This window comes from Melanostigma gelatinosum, assembly GCF_949748355.1.
Source record: "Melanostigma gelatinosum genome assembly, chromosome: 12".
Classification (NCBI taxonomy): domain Eukaryota; kingdom Metazoa; phylum Chordata; class Actinopteri; order Perciformes; family Zoarcidae; genus Melanostigma; species Melanostigma gelatinosum.
In genome coordinates this window covers 20,049,865-20,064,316 of record NC_136645.1, presented here as the reverse complement: position 1 = coordinate 20,064,316, position 14,452 = coordinate 20,049,865, and positions in this window count along the sequence as shown.

Here is a 14,452-nt window from a genome sequence, read left to right as displayed (position 1 = left end):
CCCCCTCTTTCTTCTAGTCTTTCTTTCGCTCTCTCGCTCTGTCTCTCTCACCGTGTGTGAAAACAACTCGCACAGCTTACACAAGGCAAATTAGACCATTTTGAAAAAGGAGATCCCAATAAAAGTACGCTGTGAGTCCCATACCGCAGCCTCCGACATGCCCTAACACCTGCAACAGATATATAATTAAGCTGTGAGGAAGTACCGTGCTTTATAATGATTCGCTGCTTTTATGGACAGTACAGAGTCAATTATGTGTAAAGTCTTAAAACATGTTTGTGGAAATTCCCTCATAGCAGACTAAAGACTATCATTTGGGCGATTAAATTGCGGGGAGGTTTGTTGACTTTGTTTATTGCCACGGCAATCGGAATCACTGCAACAGTCTCTTGGAATTCTCCCACAAAAAACACATTTGCTCCGAGATGAAAGTTGCACATTGCGGCGTGCTCGGGCGCCGTCTACTGCAGCTGTGTGTTTCTATCAGTCTGTTATAATGAGAAAATCAACTGTCTGCAGATCAGCTGCTGAAATGCTGTAACGAGCCATGAGCGTTAATACTTGAGGATCAGTTGCACTGGATGAGGCGGCTTTATCCAGTTATTAGGGTAATGTAATGGAGTCTCCTAATCCAAACCCACCAAACCTTCCACCGTAGGGGGCACAATAGTGAGGCAACACGTTATTCCGGCACAAAGCTGACTTCCCCGCTAATGTAGCAGGACTCTGAGGCTCGCGGCCTGTTCAAACAAGTCCTTCACAGTATCTCCCATAAAATGATTTTCTCCCTCTTTTTCTCCCCCCCTCCCTCCCCGCTAACTCTCTCCCTCCAACAAACGCTCTGCTGGCAAGGCATATTGTACGCTCCTTAATGCCAAATTAAACCCCAACTCTTTTATTTCAAATGAGAAAAGGCAAAAGAGAGCGCTGACAATCTTGATTAGGCGAAAGACGAAAGGAGGGGAGAGAAGGGGAGCAGAAATTAAACGGCATTAAAAAAAATATAGAACATTACATTAATGCCGTCCGGCACAATTGGTGCTAATTGGCAGATAATCCAGGAAGCCCTGGGCTGCCTAATGCCGGGTTGAGTGGAGGAACAAGCCGGGGCCTCTTGTCCTCTCCCACCACAGAGTTCTACAAGCCACGGGACGGGGTCAGAGCGCGGTGGAGGGGGAGGGATTAGCCCTGGCATTGTTGGCTCCTTCCATTGGAACATGACCTTGACGGGAGTTCGCCTCACCCCTCCTTCTTCCCAATATTCCAGCAACATGGACTTTAATAGCAGCATAATGGGCAGTTTTATAGTGCCAAGAGAAACACGTGAATACACAGACACCCCAAATACAACCTGACATTCCAACACCTTTGAATTTAAACCCACTTGGAATAGAGGTCGCACTGTTTACCCAGCCCGCACACTGCAAATAGCCTCTCAAATTAGGATTATGTGAGGGATCCACGCATATACATAGATACATGGGGAATAATATTTATGCTCGCACACAAGCTTGTATTAAACACAATTTGGTCAAAAAGGGGAACGAAAACAGTTTATCCTGGATGCTGCGAGTATTATAGAGCACCGCCTTCAGTAACACTTTGTGCTCAGAAACAGCTGGCCCCTCCACAACATTAAAGCTAATGTGTGCCAAAACACGAGTGCTGATCCAAAGTGGTGTGGGAAAGCCAGTAAATGTTATGTGTTTTGAAAATGGTTCCAATAATCTTTATCCTAATCCCTTAATTGGGAGTCAATAAAGTCTCCGGTGAGCTTACAAAGGCTGGCTGGCTGGAAGGAACTCGGGGCAGAGAGGAACCCTTAAAGGGAACCATCTACACCTGGGCGCTGGGCGAGCTTTTCACTACTCCGAGGAGGCTTTCAAGCAAGTCCTTGGCTGTGAATGTTCCCATGTTAAAAGCACTACCGATCAAGGTACATCCGAAAGAGATGTATTTCCGCGCAGTGTTTGAAGATTTTTCCCATTTGCATGATAAAAGGGCCTCCGCAAAACTGTAACTTGTGAACTGATCAAAAGCCAGGGGCCGTTCTCGAGTTGAATGGCTTTCCCCCTTTGACACGAAAGAGGCTCTCTTGAGGCGCCTTCGCGGCGGTGGCCTTGGAGGTTAGGAAAATGTAGCCCTTTAGACCATACGGGGCTATTCTCTGGAGTCTGGACAACACTCGAGTCTGCAGCAATAGAAAAGAGCCGGTTTGCCGCTGTGGATCAGTACTTCAACGGGCTTCACTCACATTCCAAAAGAGGGCTTTTACTATTCCTATGGACGGCCTTTCATGTCGAGAGGACTGTGTGTGCGTGCGTGAGTGTGTGTGTGTGTGTGTGTGTGTGCGCACGTGTTTAGATAATCATACCTATGCATGCTTACGGCTGCGTTGTTTTTAACGAGCTAACATTATTTCAAAATTATAATTAAATTGCACAACAAATACCGAGTGTGAAATTGAATCAACGCTTAACTCATTGCCCCCAATTTTAAAACTCGAGTTTTGAGATTGCTTGTGTTGGAAAAGTCATAGTTAAACCTCGTGTTAAGAGTTTTGAAACATAAGAAAGTATGGCCACGCAAAGAAAAATAAATGTCTGAATAGGGGTCTTAAAGGTCACACACACACACACACACACACACATCTTTGGCTGAATGCATATTGGCGCTCTTGCAAACATCTTCAAAGTGGGAAGTGGAGCGATAAGAAGCTGGGGCCTTTGTTGTTCTTTCCAGGTTCCATTGGATGTGTTTTGACTAGATGCTTTGCTTGGGAGAGGAGCTGCTGAGCTCTGCGACGGTCACACGAGCAAAATGTCCGCTGAGCAGCGAAAACGACCGCTCCAGACTGACGGGTGAGTGAGGCTCAGCGACTGTCGATCCAACCCCCCCCCCCCCCCTCTCTCTCTCTCACTCTGTGACTCAGCTGGTTTCACTTAGCGAACGCTGAGAGAGCGACAGAGAGAGAGAGAGGGGGTCACAGGGTCGTACCATGACCTCATCAAATTAGCCCCAACCGAGTGAGGTGTTTAGCACGAGTTAAAACAAGTAATCTGAAGGGCATTAAATGCAAATGCGACGACCATATGCCCACTTCAAACACAGACACACACACACGCACACACATACACACACACACACACAGCGGAACCATTCACATGTCTCACAGAGTGGGGGGCTGTTAAGATGACAATGGGTTTCTGTCATGCCGACCAGGTGCAAAACATTTCGACTACTGGCCAAAGCAGCGCGCCTTTGAGAATGGAGATCTCTCACATACATGTATTATGTGCCTCAATATCTCTTTCCATCCCGACCTTAAAAACTTGCAATATGGAAATAAAGGGGCAGATGCTTCGAGGTTATCCGGCAGTTCAGGGAGGAGTGAAGAAAAAAGAGAAAGAAAAACGGTGGGGCGATACCTCGGCTGTGCTTCATAAACGCTCCGCCATGTGCCCCCCCCCCCCAGTTAGGCCTGGTCAGGCTGTGAAGATTATGGGCAAAGACTGATTTTTGCCCCCTCCGGCGGCGGCCTGAGCTGGGAACATGTGGCAGCTCATATATGCTAATAAGCACCTGTGAAGAAAGAAGGAGAGAGGGAGCAGAAAACCCCCGCCGGGCTCTCCAGCCGTGCCACCTGCACAGACCTCCACTGTGCCTCTGACGAAATGCAACTACCGGTAGCACTCAAACTGGAAGTTAGCAAACAATCTGAAAATCAAATCTGGGTTGTATCTGCGCGATATGGCTGTTGCTCGCCTGTCGTTGCTGTGTGTTTTCGTGCCAGTGATCACTCAAGCATACCCGCGTGGGCGGCACAGTACTTAGTTTTGGCTGTAATCGTTCTTGCTAAGAAGAACACACTTGCAGGAAATGCTAAACGCATCACTTCCGGTGCAGCGTTCTCCAGAAATGCAAACGTCAGACAGCAAAACTCAAATGGATTTCAATGCTAAAAACTTTTCGACAGAAAACCACCCTCTAATGACGACCGCGGCGATATGTAGCTTGTACTGTACACCGGCCGACTTTGCAAAATGCTTAATGACACAAAATAACACATCTGAAATGTGTCATGAGTAGCACATTCAGACCCGCTGAGACTCGTATAAAAGTCCCACTTGTTCCAAGTCGATAGTATGTGTTTGTGTGTGTGTGTGTGTGTGTGTGTGTGTGCAGTGCCGATTTTCAGCCTCCATCTCATTGAAAACGGCCGCACAGCTGCTGACGAGGAATGTGAGAGCAACAAGAAGACATTGTGGGAGAGCGCTCTCCTGTCAATCAAAAGAAGTCTTATTAAATTTGTTTAAGCTGTGAAAGCAGTTTGAAGAAAAGAAACAAGGTTCCTCATGTGTTCCTAGTCACCGCCAATTTCACCCGACAAAGTTTCCAATCACACAATTTTTTCTTCAAATGAAGGCGGAAAAGGGATCATTTATTTCCCCCCCCCCGAATGTCGTACATCGCTAACTGAACTCCCGAATCCACACGAATAGATTCTCTCTTTTTTCCAACCTGAACAACCGATCGATATCACGTTGTACAAGTTGGCACCGACCAAATGAGTTCCCTACGTGCTGCGTCTCGTGTCGGTAACCCATCACGGCAGCGGTAGATGTTTGGCAAATACCTTAATGTCGACTTAAAGAATCAGGGTTGGGAGTCTCCACTTCATGAATCTTGCTTTTCTCTGTGAACCACATTAAAAACCTGTCGCTGTTGAGAAAAATATGCAACTCTGTAATCTCCAGAAATCTGCTTCGAGCCATGAGTGATGTATACTTTTTATGCATTTTTCAATGGCCAAAAATGAAAGGGAGCTAATCAGCCCCCGGTGATTTATGGGATTTCATATTTCTTTCACATCTGGGTTCCATGTATAAAGGAATATTTAAGACACCGCTTTACTATGCTCCGCATGCTTTATTGACATATATCGGACTGCATCGCCGCAAATATCCTCCTCTTTACGATTCGGGAGGAGGAGGCCAGTCAGAAGTAAGAAGTTCAGTGAGCCGATAGCGTGTCCAGGCACTGCTGAGGAGGCAGCATGTCACGATGGAAGCAAGAACTCCACTGTAATGTAGCCCAAACACGTTGGGAATGCCCCCTCAGCTCTTCGGGGGCAATTTCATAAGCAAATGAAAAATATTTACATTCAACATGAGAGAGACATTTTAGACGTTTATCCAGAAACTATAAGCTCCTCACTCAAACACCACACTTCAAATAAACTTTGCCAATTCTTGTTATTCTCAAAGTTAGTCGAAACATTCTTCATAAAAATTTCCAATTGGACTTTTAAATTGGACAACAGAGCACTTGATTATTATTATATTAATTCCTGCTCCAGTTAGGGATGTTTGAGGAAATTAGCGTGTGTCAGCACAAGTTATCAACCACGCCGGGAGATACCGCACCAGCTCTCCACTTCCACGGTCCCAGTGGGAAACATTACAAATACACGGGCGCATCATTAATGGTATGAATTCACATCATCAGCAAATTACATACCGGTAGTTTAATTCTCAGTTTGGCCTTAATGGTTTGAACCACTTCTTCCATGGGATTCTTCCTTTTTTTTAAAACATACACAAACTTCACAATTCATCTCATAGTTCTATCGTTCTTTCTTCACCGTGTCGCTGACTTGTCAAACTGAAATTGTTCTTGCAGCTTGAAGCTTCTGTATTCTGCGCCTGACAGATACTGATGCAATTAACTGCACCAACAACTTTTACTTTCTAATGGACGCGATGAGAAAACATTCCGGTGTTAATGTGGTACAAGTGTAACACTGCTTGCACCGACGCCGGAAACACGGCTCGCGTCCAACTGGTTTGCACTCAGCAACCTTAACGAACAATTTTTTTAAACTATTTTTGTGTTTACTGAAAGAAAAATAAAGAGCTATTGGCACATGTATAAAAAAATGAATACCAACATGAAGGCCGTGCTGTAGTCAACTGAAACTGTTAATGATGGCGCGGTAGCTAAAAATAAAGCAATGTTTCTGATACCTGCATCATTACATCTTGTTATTAAACTGGCTTCACACGTTTTCCGACGGTGTCGGGACCTCGGGGGGGGGGAGAACTTGTGAATTATTTTCTCTCAAATGTGCTAAATGTTGATCCCACACTTATTGAGAAGTTTACGTTCAAAGCTCACCACTAATAATTCTGCTGCCCAAATAATCCCCTCCTGAGTCACCGCTCAATAACATTTCTTTCATTAACTAAACAAAGTGGAGTCTTCCCTGGTTTACATGGTGCTGAGATATTTCTGTGAGAACCCCGGAGTGTTTTTTACCGCGGTCGGTGTTTTGCGGTTGGCTCTGAATGAAAATAAGCCCCACATCTCAAATCCCCTCGCCGTGGGCTTTTGCCCCGTCAAGGAGCAGAGGTCTTTGATAATGACTACATGTTTTAGACTAGTGCCCCCCCCCCCCTCCCTCCTCTCCTTAACCCACTCTCTAAACTTCTAATAAATAGCTTCAAACGTAAGGGATCCTGATCAGCACTTTGAGCAAAAGAGGCATTGCGAGAGCATGGGATCAACCCCTGGATTATTCTGCCCCACGCTGAAAAGCAGCGCTCTGCGGCTCTTGGCCGGGGCATAATACTTGCTGGTTGCCACAAGGACAACTATTCGGATTAAGTGGTGCCCCTTTCGCATAAGCAACAAGTGACAAAGGAGGAGATCGGGCAACTAACCTGCTGTTTAGATAAATAAAGGTACTCTATCAGCTCTAATAATTGCTCGCCCGCTCTCCTCTGGCCCCATTGTCCACCGACAAGTGCCGCTTGGCCTCCTTCTAATTGCTGACAGATTTGATTTTTCAGCGACAGCAGGAGCTCTGTTTGTGGCCTTTACATCCAGTAATTACTCTCTCCCTCTCTCCTCGCCGCCTCCTACTTTTCCTAAATCCTCCTCTTCCTTCACCTCTTTCAGTCGCTAGATTTCCCCGCTCCCTCAAAACCCCTTTAGTAGTTTTCCCTCTATGGGAATGAATTCAGTTACATTTAAAGGTGTTTTCAGTAACTAATTATAAGTGGCATGTGCAAGTGGTCTGTAGACAGAGTGGGCCAGATATAAGCTTCATGGAAGACTACTTTAACTTGTAAATAACTTCAGTCCTTTTTAGCCCTGTATAACGCCATTTATTTTGAATTATGTTATGTTCTTTGGAGGTTTTTATGAGCAGTAAAAATGACAGTTAGCCCTTTGAAAAACGAGTTTGTTCGAAAACCCCCAAAGAGGCCAGATTATCTACGACCCGGAACTCTCAGCGCATAAACTGCAAAAAAAGGATTTATGATATCAAGAGGAAGGACCTCAGATAGCATGACAGCATATTCAAACTACACTGGCAATAGAAAAACAGTTGAAACTTACCAACAGGACTGCGACATATAAATGCTCAAACTAACGTGACCCTGCGGTGTTACAATGAGGATTTAGTTGCTTTATCGGCGAGTACTGCCTTGTGCACTGTTTACCTGATTTCATCTGCTTTAATGACCCCTGTCATCTAGAATGGGAGTTGCCAAAATTGTGCATTTGATCCAAGTTTTGATAAAGTTTGAAAATGGTACTGCCCTGTGCCGTTAGCTTGAGCCAAAACAACACAGCAGTAAGAGCTTCTGTGCGTGCTGCTTTCTCCTCTGGCCTGCAGGCCGACATGTAACGAGCGCTGCCACTACTACCCCATGGGAGAGCTAGAGGGCTCCCTCCAAAAGCAGCGGAGCCCAGGAGAGCCTCCGCAATCCCCCCTCGCAACATTAAAAAGCTAATTATCCCAGGAACAAAAGTGCACTTTATTTTCACTTAACACAATTAGTCATAAACTGCTTTTTCGAGTTCTAAATCGACAGAGGCTCCCATTCTCTGCCAATTATTCATAGTTTCATGTTGGTATCGCATTCAGAGTTCCAAAGAAAACATATTTTCAGTGGCTGGTTTCTGTGTTAATCATCCCACCCACACATTTCATGGATTAGTCAGTCACATTGCATGAAATATGAACCGGAGTGCAGCTCTGCCAACTATATACGTACAAATTATTCGGAATATTTCTATTGGGGAGTTTGAAAGGGTTAGGTAGACACTATATATACACTGAGAGAGAATGATCCCTAATCCACTCAACAAGCGGCTGAGATAATTATGCATTTCATAAATGATTAGCAAAATACAGGAATATTTAATCCCGCTTTGCATTGATGTTCTTTAAACAGCTCTTAGGTACACCAGGGCACATGATGAGCATCAAATTGGCCTTTTTCTGCTGGAAAAATAGCAGATTTGTGGCAAAAGCCATGTTTGACTGTGACTCTTTTTTTATACACAGGCATTAGAATGAGGTTTGAAACATATTCATAATTGAAAACGGGTAAACTATTTACAAACAGATGGAAAGGCTTACGGCGCACCGTGTTGTTGTCGGAATCAATTCAAATTGAAGGGATTAACCGTCAGGTGTGCCGTGATTGAGTCGGTTTCACGTATTATTGATGGTCTCAGTGGAGCTCAGTTTGTCACGTGTTCATCGATGAAGAATCTGGTTTCCCTTCCCTCCAAGGGATGAACTATTTCAACAAGTTGTTTGTGTGTGAGAGAGTTGACAAAAGACATCGGAGTCCTTCCTTTCCAACTGCCGCTCAGGTGACTGCGGTTGTGTCGGAGCAGCGGGAACAGAAATCAGTTTGTCATGTTAATATCAAGAAATGCCAGTAGGGTTCCGACTGTGTACACCACTAAAAGGTCACGAGCTTCAACTTGCCAATCAGAGATGTCGGCTCTGCTTAATGTCATCTGTGTGACCTTTTGTGGTTGATATGACACGCGCAAAAAAAGAACGAGACAATACTTCAGCATTTCTCCATCACAGACCTCGACCTTTGTTGTCACATCGACAATGTAAAGATGACTTCCTAATCGTCGACATATCACCGGTTCACAGAGGTGTGAGGACTTTGTGTCGATTACAAAACTGTTCAGAACCTGCGCTTAAATAAAGACAAAACAAAAGGCTGTGAACGCGCTGAAGCTGCTATACGATCACGACATCTGGAAGACATGCTGACCCACGCGAGGACGTAGCGAGGGGGAGATTAGAGCGTCGGGGACGTGTCCCGGAGAAGACGAAGAACAAGAGGGATGATGACAGAGAGCAGCAGTGTGTCTGACCTGAGCGAGGAACGACTCCAGGGAACGGCGACCGGATATCTTCAGCAGAGCAACGCACGCTCTTCCCTGGTACCACCATTCTGCTGCAAAACAGGCTTTAAACATTGTATGTTTTTCCCCCTGTTTATAATGCATTTTAAGTCTTGAACACCTACCAGGGTGCTGACACCCGAGACGGCAGATCACGGCAGCTATCGTCTGACCTGATGAGTCATCCAAAGTGCAATCTGTGAAACGTGTCACTCCAGGTTGGAGCTGCTCACACTTTGTTGGCCTTTAGCGGAGTGAACACAAAGGTCATCGACCTAAAGGGGGGAAGAGAGACTTTATCTTATCATCCTTGACCTTCCTGACATTTTTGGCATCTCTAAAGCTGTTACCGTACAGTGTAATTATGCTTTTGTGTTGAGACTCTATAAACCTCCAACTCTCTTAATGCAACACAAGCATTAAGAGAGGTTTTTTGGGAGATTAAGGGGTGAAAACGTGAAATCATCCATCCATTTTTGTGTCTGGTAGATTGTTCTTTCAGGTGCACCCTCAAACTTCAGCATGCACTGTATTTAGTAGCAGCGGGCCAGCAGAGAGCACTGATGTATGGGAATGGGAAACAGTTGTCGGTGGATTTTAATTTATGACCGACAGATATCTTTTTCAATACAAACGTCGTTCACTCAATATATCACTTTTACAGTGTCTTCTTCTGTTGCTGCGGTCTCCCATCACCCATGGTATCTAATTCTTTAAACAGCAAACATAGCAGGACATTCATTTTGTACCTGCTTTTGTTTAAATTGTACCATTTTATTTGGTGAATGTTTGCGCCGGACTGCTGTTAATGCACGTCTTTATCTCTGGCATCTGTTTGTTATCCACATCTGCAAAGTGAATTTCGTGGTTAGCGGGGTTTTACATTGCAGTTTTTAATGTTGTTTGCAGGATCGCTCAAAAATGTCTTTTCAGATTTCCGATTTATGGGGGGGGGGGTTAAGGCTTCGGTGCAAATATTGACTCACCAGCGACAACAAAGTGGCCGCTTTTAAAACACTTTACCTGCCGGTTCATAGTTATTCATATGCCATATTGTATTTGGTTGCCTATTTGACTAAAAAATTCTCTCTCTCTTCAGTTCATTGTGCACTGCAATACTTTGAGATGACATATTGAGTAATCTTTGCACAATTTGCATTGCACACAATTATTCATCAATACTTTATTCATGTAAACCTAACAGTCAGTATTTGTGGTTTCAGTTTTCAGTCCCTACAGGAATCATTAAAGTTTCATTTCATCCATACACAAGTCTGACTTTGCCATTTTCTGCTCAATGTGTAAATGTGTGTAGAAGAAACATGTTAATTTGATACTTAATATAGGCAAATTGCTATAAAACTGTGCAGCCTGAGTAGCTGTGTGGGATGTTTATCCTTGTAGAAGCTGGTAATAAGCGGATTCCTTTCTGCTTCTAGCTTTGAAGGCTGGTGAACGTAATGATACATCCCACTCTATTTTTCTGTCGGGCTAAGGTATACTACTTTATATTTGTGTGTGTTTTTTTTCAATGCACAGTCTCTAAATCGCAACTGCTTGTTAAGTTAAGATGTATAAACATATGTCCTATTGGCTATGCAAATACCGGTACATCATAAATTCCACCGTCTTATGAAAATGGTAATGTGGAGAGACTCATTTACAGCATGTTCTACATTCATTACTTTAAATTACTTAAAATCATTCCACTGTAAAATCCGGTTGCATCTCTATTCTGAGGATGGAAAATGCGGTCTCCAGTAGCAGGGTTTTTATGAAATAAAGTCCATATTTTATATTTTCAGTTGATTAAATAGCATTGACAGAAATTAAAAAGAATAATAATTAAAAAGCAACATTTTTCTCCAACATTTATAATGTGGGAATATACAACAAGAAATCCCCACAAGCCATGAGAGCACAACATGCACACATGGAACCATGTGCTACAAAACCACAGATTTCTATTGGACATTTGCGAGCCCTCTACATGGATTATACAAAGATATAAGGAGTTGGAAACGGCCGAACCTCTGTTCTGCCGTCCCCAATTCATCCAGAGCGGACAGCTTTCCTTTTTCTCTGCGAACATGCTCTTGTCATTAGCATGCCTCTGAACTTTTTTTTTCTTTCTCTGAACAGTTCTGATGAATTATTTCATCCTGTACGGGGCTGACTGCAGGGCATACACGTGTGGGGGCTTCCTCCGGCCTGGGTCTTTTCATTACGGGTGCGGGACGGACACCTGTTCTCCACTGACCCGCTCAACATGACCTCAGAGTGTGCTGCTGACATTAAACTGTGCATGTACCAATGCACTAATCTACAGGCCTGCGGGGACACGGAGAGGCTGCTAACCTGCATTGCTTTACTCGCAGTTATAGCGTAGCATCTTTAAACAATTAATGCTTAGCTGTTACCATTTCCTCCACAACACATTTGGGTATTTTCAGATTTAATAAGGCAATTACTTTGACTTTGCAACTTCACTATCTGTGTGTAAAGTTATTGCCACAACCTGCAGCACATGACAGGAAAGATGGTCTGTTGATGTTTGCTGCAAACCTAAATTACAAATATTTGGTTGGATGAATTCAACAGTATGAGAAGCAGAATTTACCTGAAAGTAAAAGATCTGGACATTCAGGTGCATCACCGATAGAAGCTGGTTCAACGGTCTCCCTGAAGAGAAAAAAAAACTTTATTTGTTGTGTGATTTTGGGTTGAGATTATAGACGAAGTCCATTTCATGTTTATTGATAAGGATATGAAAAATAGAAACATATCCATTTCTGATTTAATGGATGGATGACTTTTGGGACTTCTTCAATTTGTCAAACTTGGAACAGAAGACAAAGTTTGAAATGTGTCTATCAAAATCTGAATCTTTGGTTTCTTACAGTAGGGGCGGGGCACTTGACACAATAATCTAAAGAGCTAAGTTGTCTGTTTTAAAATGTCATTTTAAAGGGTTTCCAGGGAAGATGGGATAGGTTAGTCTTCACCATGACTGTCCGGGACAATTGCATCATTGCACCTGATCTCTCGCTCCATTCTGGCCTCACTGTTGAACAAGGTATACGTCTCTGAGACGATTCCTTCACTTGGGGTTACAACTTTTCCCCAAACCAAGGGGGCAATAAAGTTAGTCTCAAGCTTGGAGGTGCTCGTTCCCATCACTTCATAGCCCAGTATGCTGAGCTCGGGCTGTTGGGGGGGGGGGGGGGGGGGTGGCTGTGGTTCGGGAGGTAGAGCGGGTCGTCCACTGATCACAGGACTGAGTTTGCTTCCTGGCTCCTCCTGTCCACGAGTGTCCGTCGCCATCGGTGTGTGAACGGGTGAATGCAAATTGTAAAGTAGTCTGTTAGCGCCTTTAAAACTGCAGTCCGTGTACTGTTTAACAGCCCAACATCCCCAACAAAAAGCTACAGCACAGACACCCTTCACTGCAGACAATCACAAACAGATTTGGGTAACGAGGCTAGAACAGCAGGACTACAACCACGGCTGAAAACGCAGACTGCATAAACAAACCCGCGCTATAGCTGGATGGTTGAATTAGGAATTGGTGGGATTTAGTTTTCTTGTAGTATTGATAAGTTTGGGGATCCGATGACAAATCTACCAAATATATATATTTATATATCAGCAGCTTTAGATTTCCTCATTGCTTCTCTCGATGTTCCTGCTCTTTTGTTTTTAAAATGAGTCAACAAACAGAAAGCACCTGTAGAGCTCATTGATCAGTGAGTTGTGGATGTTGTAGTTTCAGTAACTCTTCCTGGAGGTTACAAGGTAGAAATCAAGGGAGTCACCGGGCTGACATGTTGCCCCAGCTTAGCAGCCCCTTTTAAGCTCCGCTCGTCACGCTGCGGTCGCACATCTGCACCTATATATCAAAGCACAGAAACATTCCTGAGAGCAAAGCGGAGGTGATTTGTGTGCCTTTCTCCTTCTTTTTTTTATTAAAACTCATCCGTGATCTAACTGTTCACTCTGCTAAAAGCTATACCTTTTAAATCAGTCATCCGTCCAGGACTTATAGACCTGCATCACATTAAGACCGGCACTGACATCACAACTGTCCCCCCCCCCCCCCCCCCCCCGCTGCACCCTATATGCCTCTTTCATATATTTCCTCTTGTCCTCAACAGATGGACAATCTTGCAGCCAGAGCTTTTTTTTTGAAAGTGTTTAATAAATGTAATACAACCTATCTGGTGTTGGAGAAATGGGCCTAAACCAGAACCATGTGCACGGAGTGGATGGCGGCCGTTAGGGGCCACAGCTAATATGGCTCAACATGTGGACCCCGGCCACGCATGCAGGTTCACTTACATGTCGGACAGTTTATGACCTTCAGCCTTATTCCCTCACAAAGTGGAGCGGGTCCTTACGCTCTAATTTATGGCGTGATATTCTGTTTTCATATGCACCTTTGTGTTCTCCGTAGAGGGGGAGTAATAAAAGGATACAAGTGATGTTGTAATGCAGCGTCTTTCATGTTTTATCTCAAAAAGGAGCAGCACAGTGGTATTACGTTCCTATTTAGAGCGTAATATATGAAAGCGTTTGACTTATTGTCAAATTAAGGAAGAGTGTCGTGACCCTGATGGCGTATACGCATGCCTCTGGCGGTTATTTCCTTCGGCTCAACCTGACACTGCTCACCACAACAGATAATAAAGTATTCTCAGGAAGGACGGGAGACATCCCAGAGCTGTGCAGTGCGAATACTTTAAGCATATTCCATTGTTAGACTGGGCAGCCGGTTTTGCTTGTCTTCAAACTTTGTCCCTTGCTGGCCACCATACACTCAAGAGCAAGAATCTTCAAAATGCAAATATACGTAGAGAAATCTATGAATAAAACAGCTCTGCTCGCTGATTCAGAGGGGGAAGGGGGAGCTAACAGCATTAACGGTGACAAATGGTTGATGAATGTGTATCATCTCAGATTTTATATTATCATATTGCCAACCTGAAAGTCTTCTTTCCAGAGATACCAAACACGTCAGGCTGATTTTGGGGGAAATGTGTATAAAATGAGGCACACGACATCTAGAATATTGTTGATACTGTCAGACAGCGTGGAATAAGAGGATGTTCAGCTATTTGGGGGAAATAAAATAAAAATGGGAAACTGGGATGGTTTGATTTTATGATAGAATAGAAACCCTGAGACACATTGTGTGCAACTTGAAATAAATTTCAAACATGCATTT